The sequence below is a fragment of the Capra hircus genome, chromosome 5, assembly GCF_001704415.2.
Source record: "Capra hircus breed San Clemente chromosome 5, ASM170441v1, whole genome shotgun sequence".
Classification (NCBI taxonomy): domain Eukaryota; kingdom Metazoa; phylum Chordata; class Mammalia; order Artiodactyla; family Bovidae; genus Capra; species Capra hircus.
In genome coordinates this window covers 98,730,649-98,748,415 of record NC_030812.1, presented here as the reverse complement: position 1 = coordinate 98,748,415, position 17,767 = coordinate 98,730,649, and positions in this window count along the sequence as shown.

The window sequence follows — 17,767 nt, the reverse complement described above, 5'->3', positions numbered from 1 at the left end:
AGAGGATTTCCAAACTGAAACATAATCTATATGAAATAGAAATAACTCTATGTCAAAATATCTGGAGGTTTTGTCATAAAAGAAAATAAATCTTATTTTTTAAGTGAAGTTCACAGAAATTTATCACTGAATGCAATGTATTAAGCATAGATTTTAATTTCCCATTCCTTCTGTGCTGTGCTGTGCTCAGTCTCTCAGTTGTGTTCAACTCTTTTGTGAACCCCATGGATTATAATCTGTCAGGCTCCTCTGTTCATGGGATTTCCCAGGCAAAAATACCAGAGTGGGTTGTTGTTTTCTTCTCCAGGAACCACAGATTTTTTAATTGATTATGTCTAATTCTTGTTATTCCATTGTGGCTGATAGTGTTTACATTTTCAACACATTTTCATTCATATTGTATTCTATAAACAAAAGTTAGAAACGTTGAATATTATAAGGCTAAATTGTTTTAGTTTCATTTTTTTCTATATTATTTGATTATAAGTTTCCATCACGGTCTATTGTAAGCTAGATTTGGAACTTTAAAAGCCTGGGCCTAAATCTTGACTTCAAAATGTAACAGCTAAACACCTTTGGACAAATTTATCTTTTCAATGCCAAAGTTCTAATCTATAACAGATATAATGAGAGTACTATTATATTATTGGACATTGCAATGTATAATAAACTATATGATATAGTTTAATAAACTATAAATAAAGTATACAAATATTCCTACTTTTTCTTGTACACCACTGGCTTCCTTTGCCAGTATTTTTCTAACTTCTTCCTTATCCTTTTGTGGTACTTTACTTTTCCTCTACTTACCTCTGAAAGAGGTACCTTTGTGTTTAGAAAAAGAGACTAAAAATAGTAATGCTTAAGGAAGGCTGATTATTTAACAATAGCTTGCATGCATCCTTAAGAATTTAGAAAGTCCCTTTTTCTACCAACATTGTTAACGTGCAGTGAAGAAAAATAAGATGCAACAGCATAATAAAAAAAATGAAGGTCTGTAATGGTTAACGTCCGAGACATAGATAATACAGTGGGTTGAGTAATTAACCACATTTTGGGGAGTTGTAAGAAAAGGAAAGTGTGCAAATCAGGAATGTGAGATGGTTACAAAAACAGGAAATATGTTCTAAGATGAAGAGTGAAATTTTACATTAAAAGAAAAAAAATAGAATCTTTAACTTCAAGTGCACGAAATGAGATTAAGGTTTAAACAAAAATGAAGGGACCAGTAGTCTCTAACTAGTAATTGATTTAAAATACCTAAGACATCTTTTATTTATCAGCACAGAAATTTGTTCAAAATAGTGAGATTGTTGCTGAACCACAAAAGATGCCGGTATTCTTGGCCTCTGGAGAAGGATTCAATCCGGGTTCAGAGACGAGGCTTGATTGCTCAGAGCTTTTGTGTAATAAAGTCTTATGAAAGTATAAAAGAGATAGAGAAAGCTTCTGACATAGACATCAGAAGGGGGTAGAAAGAGTGCCCCCTCACCAGTGTTAGAAATGGAGTTATAAACTTTCAATTAGTTATTACAGTGAATCAAAAGAATGTCTGGAGGTTGTAAAGACCTTACTAGACCCACTCCCATAATTTACATTTTAAGATAACAGGATTTGCCAGAAGGTTTTTTTTCCCCAGAAACTGTCTTCAAGCAGGAAACATTATTATTATGTAATCCTAAGGAATGTAGAGGGAAAAAAAAAATGTTCTTTTTCTCTTCCTTGAGAATTCCAGACCCCTCTCTCCTTGGGGACCCCCAGACTTCTTATCAACCTTCCTAGGAATTGACTCTCTCAATAGAATAAAAAGATTTTTGTCAACAAATACAACATAAATGTTGTCAGAGAAATGACAATTTTCAGTAATTTGTCTGAATAGGTTTTTATATTGTGAACTTAAAATGTAGTTTGAAAGTTTAGATGGATTGTCACAATTCCCCTGTATTTTAGTGGCACTTTCTGTCAGATGACACATTGTTGTTAAAATATACAGAATCATTCCAATTTATTTTCCTGTGCCTGCCTGGATTTATTTATATGTTGTGAGGTATGCATCAAAAGAGAAAGAGCTCTCCAAATATTTTCTGTTCAGGGAAACATTGGGTGTATTTCCATTAGTAGATCAATTTTCATGAAATATATATAAAGCTTATAATATTTTATGAAATTTTCACAAGTTTAATCTAAAGATATTCTCATAAAGACAGTAAAGTCAATTTGCATTAAATCTGTAAGTATATACTGGAGATTGCACTAGCTAAAATTAACATTTATTAAGATCATCATGTGTTTCAGATATTAGCTCATTTAAACCTCTCATATTGCAACAAATATAAAAAGCTAGGTGACTTATTATCCCTATTTATTGATGAGGAAGCAAAGTAACTTACCTAAAATCACACAGGATAGGAGCTGATCAGAAATCTGAAAGATTATTTGACACCAACGCATATAAACTCACTGGGTAAACTCAATGGCTTCTCTTGGAACCAGAAGCTGAGATTCAAAAGAATATCCTCTCCCCAGGGAGCTGAGTTTTTAGTGGGTTAGACAAACCATTTACTTAATATATGAATAAAAAAATTATCCAGCAGAGCAAGCACGAGGTTCTACTGCAGCCTAGCAGTTCATCAGAGAGAAACTTGAAATGAGATGTGAATATCAAAGAAAAAAACGAATTTACTTTTAGTAACAAATAAGGCTGATGAACAAATGGACCAGCCGGACAGAAAGGTACCTTAAAGAAGTACCTTCAGTATTTGGAGCAACCCTTGTCACTCCAGGGTTTCAAAGAGCTTCATAAAAATAGAATCGCACAGTTTGTAGTCTTTTTATAAAGTAATTAGCCTCCAATTAAAATGAATAAATTTATATTAAAAAAATAGAATCGCACAGTTTGTAGTCTTTTATTTCAAGCTACTCCGCTCATCAGATTTTCAGTCTTTATTTGTGCTGTCACAGATACAGAGCATCATAGTACCATTGCACCACAACTGATCTGTTTTACAGCTGCTGGACATCTGTGTTGTTTCCAGTTTAGGGCTGTGATGAATAAAACTGCTGTGAATTTTTTTGCACCATTCTTCAAGTGGAGAAGGAAATGGCAACCCACGCCAGTATTCTTGCCTGGAGAATCCCATGGATGGAGGAGCCTGGTGGGCTACAGTCCATGGGGTTGCAAGGAGTCGGACATGACTGAGTGACTTCATTTAGCCTCATATGCATACCACATTTATTTTTGTTAGCAAATAAGTCAAATTTCTGGATCCTGAGCTACCTGCACGTTCAGTTATAGTATATATTGTCAAACCGAGGGTGTCCTCCTCAATTTACACTCCCTTTAGAAGTTTTTCTTCCTTTTTCCAACTAGAAAAAATTCTCACTAACACTTGGTATTCTCTTTTTATTCTTGTTCATTTTTTAATTAAAACTTTGATACTGTAGTAGATGTGCAGTCACTTCTTTTAGTTTTCGTGTCATTTCTCTGATGACAATTTTGAGGGTTTGAGAAAGCTGATGTGTCATTTTGATGTCTATTTTTTGTGCAACTCCCTTTCAAGTCTTTTGCCCCCTTAAAAATTTGCATTTTCTTGTCTGTCTTTTTCTTATTGATTTTTCGTTTTTTTTTTAAGCTGTAAATCTCAGTCTTTGTTAAGAGGATCTGGGCGGCTATGGAGACAGCTTCATCACTTACACAGACGACTGAAAACTTCCCTTGGCCTTCAATTCCTATTGGTACAGCATCTCAAGGTCAGTCAGAAGTGAGAGTTTTGGGCTTTTTGAAATCATTCTTGGACATGCATACTCTAAATGTGCATGACCTTCCAGATTACTAGGAATAGGTTCAAAGTCCACTTTTCAAAATCCACACGCAACAAGCAGCACAAATAAGTATCAAAAACTTACCAATGAGCAAAATTTTTCCTTTTAAATTTTGGTCAGCTTTTTGTCTCCACTGATAGTATTGCTGCTTTAGAAAATGAAGCAGTTGTCGCTAATGTTTTTGACAGACACCTATAGGAATTATGGAAAGAGTTGTTGTTGTGTTAGTCACTCAATCATCTCTGACTCTGTAAACCCATGGACTGTTGCCCACCAGGCTCCTCTGTCCCTGGGAGTCTCCAGGCAAGAATACTGGAGTAGGTTGCCATTCCCTTCTCCAGGGGACCTTCCCGACCCAGGGATCAAACCTAGGTTTCCTGCATTGCAGGCAGATTCTTTACCGTTTGAGCCACTAGAGAAGCCTAGGAAAAGAGTAGATGGTTTTAAAAGGATCTCAACTGAAGAGCTCCTTCCCTGGTGGCTCAGACAGTAAGGGTTCATCCCTGGGTCAGGATCTCTTGGAGAAGGAAATGACAACCCACTCAGTATTCCTGCCTGGAAAATCCCATGGATGGAGGAGCCTGGTAGGCTACAGTCCATAGGGTTGCAAAGAGTCGTACACGACTGAGTGACTTCACTTACACTTTCACACCTGAAGAACTGAAAGTTTTAGAAAATGGAAACTGCGGCGGAAAAAACCTCCTACCAGCAGAGGGCGCTGTGAGATTGTGGTTACCATAAATAAAAACAGCAATCTGCGACCCCATGAGCTATAGCCTCCCAGGCTCCTCAGTCCATGGGATTTCACTCAGTTTTAAATATTCCTTGGGGCTGGTGCACTGGGATGACCCGGAGGGATGGTGTGTGTGGGGGAGGGGGCGGTGGATGGTTCTGGATTGGGAACACGTGTACACCCATGATGAATTCATGTTGATGTGTGGCAAAACCAATACAATATTGTAAAGTAAAAAATAATAATAATAATAAATTTTTCAAAATTATAAATATTCCATATTTTTATATGCCTAAATAAGCCAAATTTCCCCCAGTCTGGCTATGGGTCCTAGATCTGAAATGTAAAGACTTGGGCAAAGTACTTAATTCCCTTTTGACTTAGTTTCCTTCTACATAAAACGCAATAGCAGTAACACTTAAGTCAGAGTTGTGAGAATTAAGTAAATTGATCATATTTATTTAGTCACTGATATATATAATAGTCGCTCAGTCATGTCTGACTCTTTGCGACTCCATAACTGTAGCTCGCCAGGCTCCTCTGTCCATGGAATTCTCCAGGCAAGAATACCGGAGAGACGCACCAAATAAAGCTGTTATAATTATTGCCATTTAAAAATTATGTTTATTGGAACAATATCATCATTCAGTGCGAACTTTTGTCACTTTTATATTTTTGGTGCTTTGGATAATATAAGGAACAGATGTCCTCAAACTTAGTCAGGTAGTGTGAACTGAAACTTGCGCCACATGGAATCTGGTATAATTCAGCAAAATATGACTAAGGAAAGCCTGGAATAACAGTTCAGTGTCAGAGATAGAAAATAACCAACAAGTTTCTAAGCACTCTCCAATAAGTTTGAGAGTTATTCAGAAGAAATTTCTTAGAGGCAGCATGAGACTTCAAGTAGTCTTATTTGGCTAATCATAAAAGGCATGGATAATCATTCAATAGGTCATACTAAGCCTGTCCCTACTGAGGGCAACTTATAAAGTAGGTAAAATATTTTAAACCATATTAAAGGCATCAGTGAGATGGCAAAGTAATGAAAACTGGCATAATGCAAACCTAGAAGAAGCTGAAACCAGGAAAGAAGAGCTCCTTTACCTATAGAAGATTTTCAAAGACGGACAAAAGAAACTGAGCTCCTGAACAAGGCTTTGGTGTCTTAGAAGTGAGAATAATTCTGGTCTTCAAATGGGAATGAGGGACTGAAAAATCAGTATATCTGGCTGGGTTGGTTCACCAAAATCTACACCCAAGGACATGAGTTTGCAGTCTGGAAACTATTGACAATTTAAGTCAGATGATTCTTTGTTGTTGGGGGATGTTCAAAAGCTTCCTTTACTTCTACCTTCTGGATGCCAGGAGCAAACCTCTTCCTGCTTTTACTCCGTACCATGTTGAAGAATCAAAAATATCTCTAGACATGGCTAAATATCCTCTGAGAAACAAAATCCTCCCAGGTTGAAAAACACCACTCTAGGAGGAAGACTGATCTGAAAGCAGGCTCGTCTTTGAAGGAGACCAAGCTCAACTTCAAGTCCCTTCAGTGTCTAAAGTTAAAGGAAGGGATCCTAGATTGTTCATGACTCTGATGATTTGCTAGAAGCAAATTTAACTTCTGCCAGATGCCAAAGAAAAATTATACTGAATGAGTTGTATAGGAGAGGAAGAATTGAAGCCTATTTTAGTAAGTGAAGAAATTGAAATCAATTCTACTGAAACAACAGGCAAGAGGATTTCTGAGTGTTGGAGTCAGAAGGTGCTGGAGAATGTTAGAAGGTAGTCAATGTACTTAGGCCATTTGTGTTGGCTAATTGGTGCTTATTTACTCAACAGTATTTTAGCCACATTGTTCTATGGTGGTTCCATGGTTTAAAAAAAAAAAAAAAATCTGCCGGCAATGGGAAAGACCTGGGTTTGATCCCTGGGTGGAGAAGACCCCCTGGGGAAGGAAATGGCAACCCATTCCTGTATTCTTGCCTGGGAGATACCATAGACAGAGGAGCTTGTGGGCTACAGTCTCTGGGGTCACAAAAAGTTGAATACAACTGAGCACAGCACACACATTTTGCTCTTAGGTTAGATTCCTACCCTTCTATTGAGACTGAGAGGCAGCGGTGCTCTCTCCTTGGTGATCATATTTCAAAGGGATGGCTCACAGGTGCTTGAGAAAAGTATTTCTTGGCTGCCAAACTTGCAAGAGGCTGGAAGAAAATTTATATCTCAAAGCAACAGAGAAAGAAATTTCAATTACAAAATTTTTTGAATAAATGCTCTAAGAAGAGGGAGGTCAGGAGTCTGCAGTCAGGAAGAAACCTAAGATTTAGTTACTGTAAGAGGAATACTAAGTCTCGCTTGGTCACAGGATATAATATTATTTTAGCTCTAAGACATTTATTACAGTCTTTCACAGACAAAAGCTAGTACTCCACAACAGTGGTACAAAATGGGTATTTGAGTAAATAAGGTAACATGAAAAATAACAATTAGAAATAATAGTGATTAAAGACCTCCAAGGGCTCTAAGTAAAGTAAGTGAAGGTCACTCAGTCATGTCCAACTCTTTGTGACCCCATGGACAGTAGTCCATGGAATTCTTCAGGCCAAAATACTGGAGTGGGTAGCCTTTCCCTTCTCCAGGGATCTTCTCAACTCAGGGATCGAACCCAGGTCTCCCACATTGCAGGTGGATTCTTTGCCAGCTGAGCCACAAGTATTAGTAATCTTGAAAGTATTAATACAAATTCAAGCAGACCTTGACATAGGAAAATCCAAATATAATTTAAAGATAATTAGACTTGCATATAATTATTTCTTAAATATACATATTTTGTATTTTTAAAAGAAATACGAATAGTTGAAATAATAGCATACTTAAAATGAGTTCAAGGAAATAAAATACATTAGAATTTAGGCTGAAACTTGGAAATTACAAAAAAATGATGAAAATGGAATTTTAGAACTAAAAGCTATAATGACAAAATTAATATCTCAGAATAAAAAGAATTTTTTCTTAGTTTGATAATATGTATCACTACCACCACCCCTCCAAAAAGAACAAACAACCAAACAAGCAAATAATACTATATTAAACATCATGTTAAAGGTAATTGTTGAAAACTTTCTCTTTGAGATTGAGAACAAGACAAAATATTCACTGTCATCACATTTACTTAACATGATTACTGATGGCTTTAGCAAATACAATAAGTTTTTCGAAGTTATAAAGATTTGAAAGGAAAAAACACAGCACACATCAGCCATAGATGCAATCCCACTTATAGAAAATCCAAGTAACCCTACTAATAAATTATTAGAATTAATAAGTGAGTTGAGAGGTCCCTGCATATACAAAATGAATATAAAAAATCAATTGTATTTTTATTCAACAGAAACTAGCTGAAAATGAAAATTATTAGTTTTCTGTTGGTGCCATAACAAATTCCTACAAATCCTGCATTTTAAAACTACACGTATTTATTATCTTGCCATTTCTATAACTCAGAAGTTCAGGCTCAGTGTGACTCATTTCTCTCTGTTTAGGGTTTATGAGGCCAAAATCAAGGTGTCAGCAGGGTTTCCCTTCCCCGTGGAGAACCTCAGAAAGAAACACTTTGAAGCTTGTGTAAGCAGTTGGGAATGCCAGTTTCTTTGGCTGAAGTGGTTTAATTTTCACTTACTTGCTGACTGCCCATCTCTCATCTTCTTAAGGCCAATGGCCTTCTTTATCCTGCTGCCTGCTCCATCTTCAAGCCAGCAAAAATGCTTCTAATCTCTCTGACCTCTCCTTCAGGCCAGTCTTTCTAACTCTAGCCAGAGACATTTCTCTGCTTTTAAAGTCTCATACACAGGCAGAGTTCAGAGATAGTACAGGTTTGTTTTCAGACCACCGCAATAAAGGATATACCACAAGGAAAAAAGTCAGGCAGAATTTTTGGTTTCCTGATGCATATAAAAGTTATATTCACATCATACGGTAGTCTATTGAGTGAGCAATAGTATTGCGTCTAAAGAAAAAAAATCAATGAACATACCTTAATTTAAAAATATTTTACTTCTGGGACTTCCCTGCCACTTCAGTGGTTAGAACTTTGCCTTCCAGGGCAGAGGATGTGAGTTCCATCCCTGGTTGGGGAGCCAAGATCACACATGCCTTGAGGCAATAAATAAATAAATAAGTAAAACAGAGACAAATTCAACAAAGACTTTAAAAATGGTCCACATCAAAAGAAAAATCTTAAATAAATACTGCTGATAAATTCTAATCATCATCTGGACCATCAGTGAGTCAAAATCTTTTTGCAATAGAAACACCCAGGATCACTGACCCCAGATCATCATAATAAATATAAAGAAATATTGTTAGAATTACTAAAAAGTGACACAGAGACATGAAATGAGAAAATTCTGTTGAAAATATGGCACTGATAAGTTTGTTTGATGCAGAGTTGCCAAAAGACTTCAAGATGTGAAAAATGCACTAGGCAAAGCACAATAAAACGAAGTATGTTTGTAATTAGTTTGGGGCTACCTAGACAATTCAGGGTAATCTATCTGACAGTTTATAACATTAACTCCGTCAGAATTTCTTGCTTGTAATATGAAGCAGGGCAAAGGCTAATAGAGTTTTACCAAGAAAATGCACTGGTCATAGCAAACACCCTCTTCCAACAACAAAAGAGAAGACTCTACAAATGGACATCACCAGATGGTCAACACCGAAATCAGATTGATTATATTCTTTCCAACAAAAGATGGAGAAGATCTATACAGTCAACAAAAACAAGACCAGGAGCTGACTGTGGCTCAGATCATGAATTCCCTATTGCCAAATTCAGACTGAAATTGAAGAAAGCAGGGAAAACTGCTAGACCATTCAGGTATGACCTAAATCAAATCCCTTATGATTGTACAGTGGAAGAGAGAAATAGATTTAAGGGCCTAGATCTGATATATAGAGTGCCTGATGAACTACGGTATGAGGTTTGTGACACTGTACAGGAGACAGGGATCAAGACCATCCCCATGGAAAAGAAATGCAAAAAAGCAAAATGGCTGTCTGGGGAAGACTTACAAATAGCTGTGAAAAGAAGAGAAGGGAAAAGCCAAGGAGAAAAGGAAAGATATAAGCATCTGAATGCAGGGTTCCAAAGAATAGCAAGAAGAGATAAGAAAGTCTTCTTCAGTGATTGGCACAAAGAAATAGAGGAAAACAACAGAATGGGAAAAACTAGAGATCTCTTCAAGAAAATTAGAGATACCAAAGGAACATTTCATGCAAAGATGGGCTCGATAAAGGACAGACATGGTATGGACCTAACAGAAGCAGAGGATATTAAGAAGAGATGGCTAGAATACACAGAAGAACTGTACAAAAATGATCTTCACAACCCGGATAATCACAATGGTGTGATCACTCATCTAGAGCCAGACATCTTGGAATGTGAAGTCAAGTGGGCCTTAGGAAGCATCACTACGAACAAAGCTAGTGGAGGTGATGGAATTCCAGTTGAGCTGTTTCAAATCCTGAAAGATGATGCTGTGAACGTGCTGCACTCAATTTGCCAGCACATTTGGACAACTCAGCAGTGGCCACAGGACTGGAAAAGGGCTGTTTTCATTCCAATCCCAAAGAAAGGCAATGCCCAAGAATGCTCAAACTACCGCACATTTGCACTCATCTCACATGCTAGCAAAGTAATGCTCAAAATTCTCCAAGCCAGGCTTCAGCAATACGTGAACCGTGAACTTCCTGATGTTCAAGCTGGTTTTAGAAGAGGCAGAGGAACCAGAGATCAAATTGCCAACATCCACTGGATCATCCAAAAAGCAAGAGAGTTCCAGGAAAAAAAACATCTATTTCTGTTTTATTGACTATGCCAAAGCCTTTGACTGTGTGGATCACAATAAACTGTGGAAAATTCTGAAAAAGATGGGAATACCAGATCACCTAACCTACCTCTTCAGAAATCTGTATGCAGGCAAGAAGCAACAGTTAGAACTGGACATGGAACAACAGACTGGTTCCAAATAGGAAAAGGAGTACATCAAGGCTGTATATTGTCACTCTGCTTATTTAACTTATATGCAGAGTACATCATGAGAAAGGCTGGACTGGAAGAAACACAAGCTGGAATCAAGATTGCTGGGAGAAATATCAATACCCTCAGATATGCAGATGACACCACCCTCATGGCAGAAAGTGAAGAGGAGCTAAAAAGCCTCTTGATGAAAATGAAAGAGGAGAGTGAAAAAGTTGGCTTAAAGCTCAACATTCAGAAAACGAAGATCATGGCCTCCAATTCCATCACTCCATGGGAAATAGATGGAGTAACAGTGGAAACAGTGGTAGACTTTATTTTTTGGGGGTCCAAAATCACTGCAGATGGTGATTGCAGCCATGAAATTAAAAGACACTTACTCCTTGGAAGAAAAGTTATGACCAACCTAGATAGCATATTCAAAAGCAAAGAAATTACTTTGCCGACTAAGGTTCGTCTAGTCAAGGCTATGGTTTTTCCAGTAGTCATGTATGGATGTGAGAGTTGAACTGTGAAGAAGGCTGAGCGCCGAAGAATTGATGCTTTTAAACTGTGGTGTTGGAGAAGACTCTTGAGAGTCCCTTGGACTGCAAGGAGATCCAACCTGTCCATTCTGAAGGAGATCAGCCCTGGGATTCCTTTGGAAGGACTGTTGCTAAAGCTGAAAGTCCAGTACTTTGACCACCTTATGCGAAGAGTTGACTCACTGGAAAAGACTCTGATGCTGGGAGGGATTGGGGGCAGGAGATGAAGGGGACAATCGAGGATGAGATGGCTGGATGGCATCACAGACTCGATGGACGTGAGTCTGAGTGAACTCCAGGAGTTGGTGATGGACAGGGAAGCCTGGCGTGCTGCGATTCATGGGGTCACAAAGAGTCGGACACCACTGAGCGATTGAACTGAACTGAATATGACATATTCATATTTTCCAAAATCATTAATTTTTTGGGGGGGTGGGGAATTATCTTGCCTAATGTAAGGGTGTGTGCTAAGCTACTTCAGTTATATCTGGCTCTTTGCAACTCTGTGGACCATATAATTATTGCCAAATTCAGACTTAAATTGAAGTAAGTTGGGAAAACCACAAGACCTTTCAGGTATGACCTAAATCAAATCCCTTATGGTTATAAGTGGAAGAGACAAATAGATTCAAGGGATTAGATCTGATAGACAGAGTGCCTGAAGAAACTATGAATGGAGGTTTGTGATGTACAGGAAGCAGTGATCAAGACCAACCCCAATAAAAAGAAATGCAAAAATATGAAAAGGTTGTTTGAGGAGGCCTTACAAATAGCTGAGAAAAGAAGAGAAGTGAAAGGCAAAGAAGAAAAGGAAAGATATACCCATTTGGATGCAGAGTTCCAAAAAATAGCAAGGAGAGATAAGAAAGCCTTCCTCAATGATCAATACAAATAAATAGAGGAAAACAATAGAATGGGAAAGCCTAGAGATCTCTTCAAGAAAACTACAGTTGCCAAGGGAACATTTCAAAGGTGGGCACAATAAAGGACAGAAATGGTATGCACCTAACAGAAGCAGAAGATATCAAGAAGATATGGCAAGAATATCAGATTTAATCCCTTGAATCTATTTGTCACTTCCACTTATAACCATAAGGGATTTGATTTAGATAAACCCACATCCAAGGAGCGGTGGCTGCGCTGGCACAGGAGGGCTTAGAGGGGGTATCCCACGTTGAAGGGCAGGAAGGACGGCGGTGAAGATATACCCCTCATCCAAGATAAGGAGCAGTGGCTGCAATTTGCTGGGGCATCTGTGAAGCGATACCCCACACCCAAGGTAAGAGAAACTCAAGTAAAATGGTAGGTGTTGCAAGAGGGAACAGAGGGCAGACACATTGAAACCATACTCACAGAAAACTAGTCAATCTAATCACACTGGGACCACAGCCTTGTCTAACTCAATGAAACCAAGCCATGCCCGTGGGGCAACCTAAGACGGGAGGGTCATGGTGGAGAGGTCTGACAGAATGTGGTCCACTGGAGAAGGGAGTGGCAAACCACTTCAGTATTCTTGCCTTGAGAACCCCATGAACAGTATGAAAAGGCAAAATAATAGGATACTGAATAAGGAACTCCCCAGGTCAGTAGGTGCCCAATATGCTACTGGAGATCAGTGGAGAAATAACTCTAGAAAGAATGAAGGGATGGAACCAAAGCAAAAACAATACCCAGCTGTGGATGTGAATGGTGATAGAAACAAAGTCCAATGCTGTAAAGAGCAATATTGCATAGGAACCTGGAATGTCAGGTACATGAATCAAGGCAAATTGGAAGTGGTCGAACGAGAGATGGCAAGAGTGAATGTCGACATTCTAGGAATCAGTGAACTAAAATGGACTGGAATGGGTGAATTTAACTCAGATGACCATTATATCTACTACTGTGGGCAGGAATCCCCTAGAAGAAAAGGAGTAGCCATCCTGGTCAGCAAAAGAGTCCGAAATGCAGTACTTGGATGCAATCTCAAAAATGACAGAATGATCTCTGTTTGTTTCCAAGGCAAACCATTCAATATCACCACAATCCAAGTCTATGCCCCAACTAGTAATGCTGAAGAAGCTGAAGTTGAATGGTTCTATGAAGACCTACAAGACCTTTTAGAACTAACACCCAAAAGAGATGTCCTTTTCAATATAGGGGACTGGAATGCAAAAGTAGGAAGTCAGAAACACCTGGAATAATGGGCAAATTTGGCCGTGGAATGCAGAATGAAGCAGGGCAAAGACTAATAGAGTTTTACCAAGAAAATGCACTGGTAATAGCAAACACCCTCTTCCAACAACAAAAGAGAAGACTGTGCACATGGAAATCACCAGATGGTCAACACCGAAATCAGATTGATTATATTCTCAGCAGCCAAAGATGGAGAAGCTCTATACGGTCAGCAAAAACAAGACCGGGAGCTGACTGTGGCTCAGATCATGAACTCCCTATTGCCAAATTCAGACTGAAATTGAAGAAAGTAGGGTAAACTGCTAGACCATTCAGGTATGACCTAAATCAAATCCCTTATGATTATACAGTGGAAGTGAGATTTAGAATTAAGGGCCTAGATCTGATAGATAGAGTGCCTGATGAACTATGGAGTGAGGTTCGTGACATTGTACAGGAGACAGGGATCAAGACCATCCCCATGGAAAAGAAATGCAAAAAAGCAAAATGGCTGTCTGGGGAAGACTTACAAATAGCTGTGAAAAGAAGAGAAGCGAAAAGCCAAGGAGAAAAGGAAAATATAAGCATCTGAATGCAAAGTTTCAAAGAATAGCAAGAAGAAATAAGAAAATCTTACTCAGAGATCAATGCAAAGAAATAGAGGAAAACAACAGAATGGGAAAAACTAGAGATCTCTTCAAGAAAATTAGAGATACCAAAGGAACATTTCATGCAAAGATGGGCTCGATAAAGGACAGACATGGTATGGACCTAACAGAAGCAGGGGATATTAAGAAGAGATGGCAAGAATACACAGAAGAACTGTACAAAAATGATCTTCACAACCCGGATAATCACAATGGTGTGATCACTCATCTAGAGCCAGACATCTTGGAATGTGAAGTCAAGTGGGCCTTAGGAAGCATCACTACGAACAAAGCTAGTGGAGGTGATGGAATTCCAGTTGAGCTGTTTCAAATCCTGAAAGATGATGCTGTGAACGTGCTGCACTCAATTTGCCAGCACATTTGGACAACTCAGCAGTGGCCACAGGACTGGAAAAGGGCAGTTTTCATTCCAATCCCAAAGAAAGGCAATGCCCAAGAATGCTCAAACTACCGCACAATTGCACTCATCTCACACGCTAGTAAAGTAGTGCTGAAAATTCTCCAAGCCAGGCTTCAGCAATACGTGAACCGTGAACTTCCTGATGTTCAAGCTGGTTTTAGAAAAGGCAGAGGAACCAGAGATCAAATTGCCAACATCCACTGGATCATCCAAAAAGCAAGAGAGTTCCAGAAAAACATCTATTTCTGTTTTATTGACTATGCCAAAGCCTTTGACTGTGTGGATCACAATAAACTGTGGAAAATTCTTCAAGAGATGGGAATACCAAACCACCTTACCTCCTGAGAAATCTGTATGCAGGCAAGAAGCAACAGTTAGAACTGGACATGGAACAACAGACTGGTTCTAAATAGGAAAAGGAGTACATCAAGGCTGTATATTGTCACTCTGCTTTTTTAACTTATATGCAGAGTACATCATGAGAAATGCCAGGCTGAATGAAGCACAAGCTGGAATCAAGATTGCTGGGAGAAATATCAATACCCTCAGATATGCAGATGACACCACCCTTGTGGCAGAAAGTGAATAACTAAAGAGCCTCTTGATGAAAGTGAAAGAAGAGAGTGAAAAAGTTGGTTAAGAACCCAGCATTCAGAAAAGTAAGATCATGGCACCCAGTCCCATCATTTCATGGCAAATAGATGGGGAAGCAATGGAAACAGTGACAGACTTTATTTTGAGGGAGCTCCAAAATCACTGCAGATGATGACTGCAGCCATGAAATTAAAAGACGCTTGCTCCTTGAAGAAAAGCTATGACCATCCTAGACAGCATATTAAAAAGCAGAGACATTACTTTGCCAACAAATATCCATCCAGTCAAAGCTATGGTTTTTCCAATAGTCACACATGGATGTGAGAGTTGGACTATAAACAAAGCTGAGCGCTAAAAAATGGATATTTTTGATCTGTGATATTGGAGAAGACTCTTGAGAGTCCCTTGGACTGCAAGGAGATCAATCACTCTATCCTAAAGAAATCGGCCCTGAATATTCATTGGAAGGACTGATGCTGAAGCTGAAACTCCAATACTTTGGCCAGCTGATGTGAAGAACTGACTCATTTGAAAAAACCCTGATGCTGGGAAAGATTGAAGGCAGGAGGAAAAGGGGATGACAGAGGATGAGATGGTTGGATGGCATCACCGTCTCAATGCACATGAGTTTGAGCAAGCTCCAGGTGTTGGTGATGGACAGGACAGCCTGGTGTGCTGTAGTCCATGTGGTCCAAAGTGTCGGATATGACTGAGAGACTGAACTGAACTAGGATTCAGTTTGAGCTAAGTACTGCTCTAAGTCCATTTTCTTGTATTAGTTAACTTAATTTCTAGCTAATAATAAAATTTCTACCAAATTCTAAAACAGCTGGTCAACTAGAGAGGTAGAGATGAAACTCATGAAAGGTTGTTGTTGAACCACTCAAAGATGCCAGGATCCTTGGCCCCTAGAGGAGAAGAATTCAATCCGGGGCCAGAAATGAGGCTTGATTGCTTAGAGCTTTTGTGTAATAAAGTTTTATTAAAGTATAAAGGAGATAGAGAAAGCTTCTGACATAGACATCAGAAGGGGGTAGAAAGAGTACCCCCTTGCTAGTGTTAACAATGGAGTTATATATTCTCCAATGACTCCAAAGAGTGTCTGGAAGTTGTAAGGATCTCACCAGACCTACTCTCATAACTTACATTTTAAGATAACAGAATTAGCCAGAAGGTTTAATCCAGAGACTGTCCTCAGGCAGGACACATAATCCTAAGGAATGTAGAGGGGAAAAAAATGTTTGTCCTTTCTTCCTCCTTGAGAATTCCAGACCCTTGTCTCCTTGAGGGCCCCTAGACTTCTTATCAATCTGTCTAGGAAATGACTCTCTCACTTGGACAACATTTGCATCAACATGTACAGGCTACTATATTTAAAATGGATAACCAGCAAGGGCCTACTGTGTAACACAGGGAACTGTGCTCAAAGTTATGTGGCATTCTTAATGGGAGGAGATTTTGGGGAAGGAGAGATGCATATATAGGTATGGCTGAGTCCCTTTGTTATTCATCTGAAACTATCACATTGTTAATCATCTATCAGTTCAGTTCAGTCGCTCAGTCGTGTCCGACTCTTTGAGACCCCAGGGAGGTGCAGCACGCCAGGCCTCGCTGTCCATCACCAACCCCCTTAGTTCACTCAGACTCATGTCCATTGAGTCAGTGATACCATCCAGCCATCTCATCCTCTGTTGTCCCCTTCTGCTCCTGCCCCCAATCCCTCCCAGCATCAGAGTCTTTTCCAATGAGTCAACTCTTCGCATGAGGTGGCCAAAGCACTGGACTTTCAGCTTTAGCATCAGTCCTTCCAAAGGAATCCCAGGGCTGATCTTCTTCAGAATGGACAGGTTGGATCTCCTTGCAGTCCAAGGGACTCTCAAGAGTCTTCTCCAACACCACAGTTCAAAAGCATCAATTCTTTGGCACTCAGCTTTCTTCACAGTCCAACTCTCACATCCATCCATGACTACTGGAAACCATAGCCTTGACTAGATGGACCTTAGTTGGCAAAGTAACGTCTCTGCTTTTGAATACGCTATCTAGGTTGGTCATAACTTTTCTTCCAAGGAGTTAGTATCTTTAATTTCATGGCTGCAGTCACCATCTGCAGTGATTTTGAAGCCCCAAAAAATAAAGCCTGACACTGTTTCCACTGTTTCCCCATCTATTTCCCATGGAGTGATGGAACTGGAGGCCATGATCGTTTTCTGAATGTTGAGCTTTAAGCCAAATTTTCACTCTCCTCTTTCACTTCCATCAAGAGGCTTTTTAGTTCCTCTTCACTTTCTGCCATAAGGGTGGTGGCATCTGCATATTTGAGGTTATTGATATTTTTCCTGGCAATCTTGACTCCAGCTTGTGTTTCAAAGTCCAGCATTTCTCATGATGTACCCTGCATAGAAGTTAAATAAGCAGGTGACAATATACAGCCTTGACGTTCTCCTTTTCCTATTTGGAACCAGTCTGTTGTTCCATGTCCAGATCTAACTGTTGCTTCCTGATCTACATACAGATTTCTCAAGAGGCAGGTCAGGTGGTCTGGTATTCCCATCTCTCTCAGAATTTTCCACAGTTGATTGTGATCCACACAGTCAAAGGCTTTGGCATAGTCAATAAAGCAGAAATCGATGTTTTTCTGGAACCCTCTTTATTCCAATACAAAATAAAAAAGTTTAAAAAAAGAAAAAATGAAGTTATAGAGTAAAAAAATTTTAACTGACATAAATTCCTCTCAATCCAATTAGACTATTTACTGAAATTTTTCTGTATAGACCTTCTGAAAACACATATGAAAACAACTTCCCAGGTACAAATCATTATAAAGCT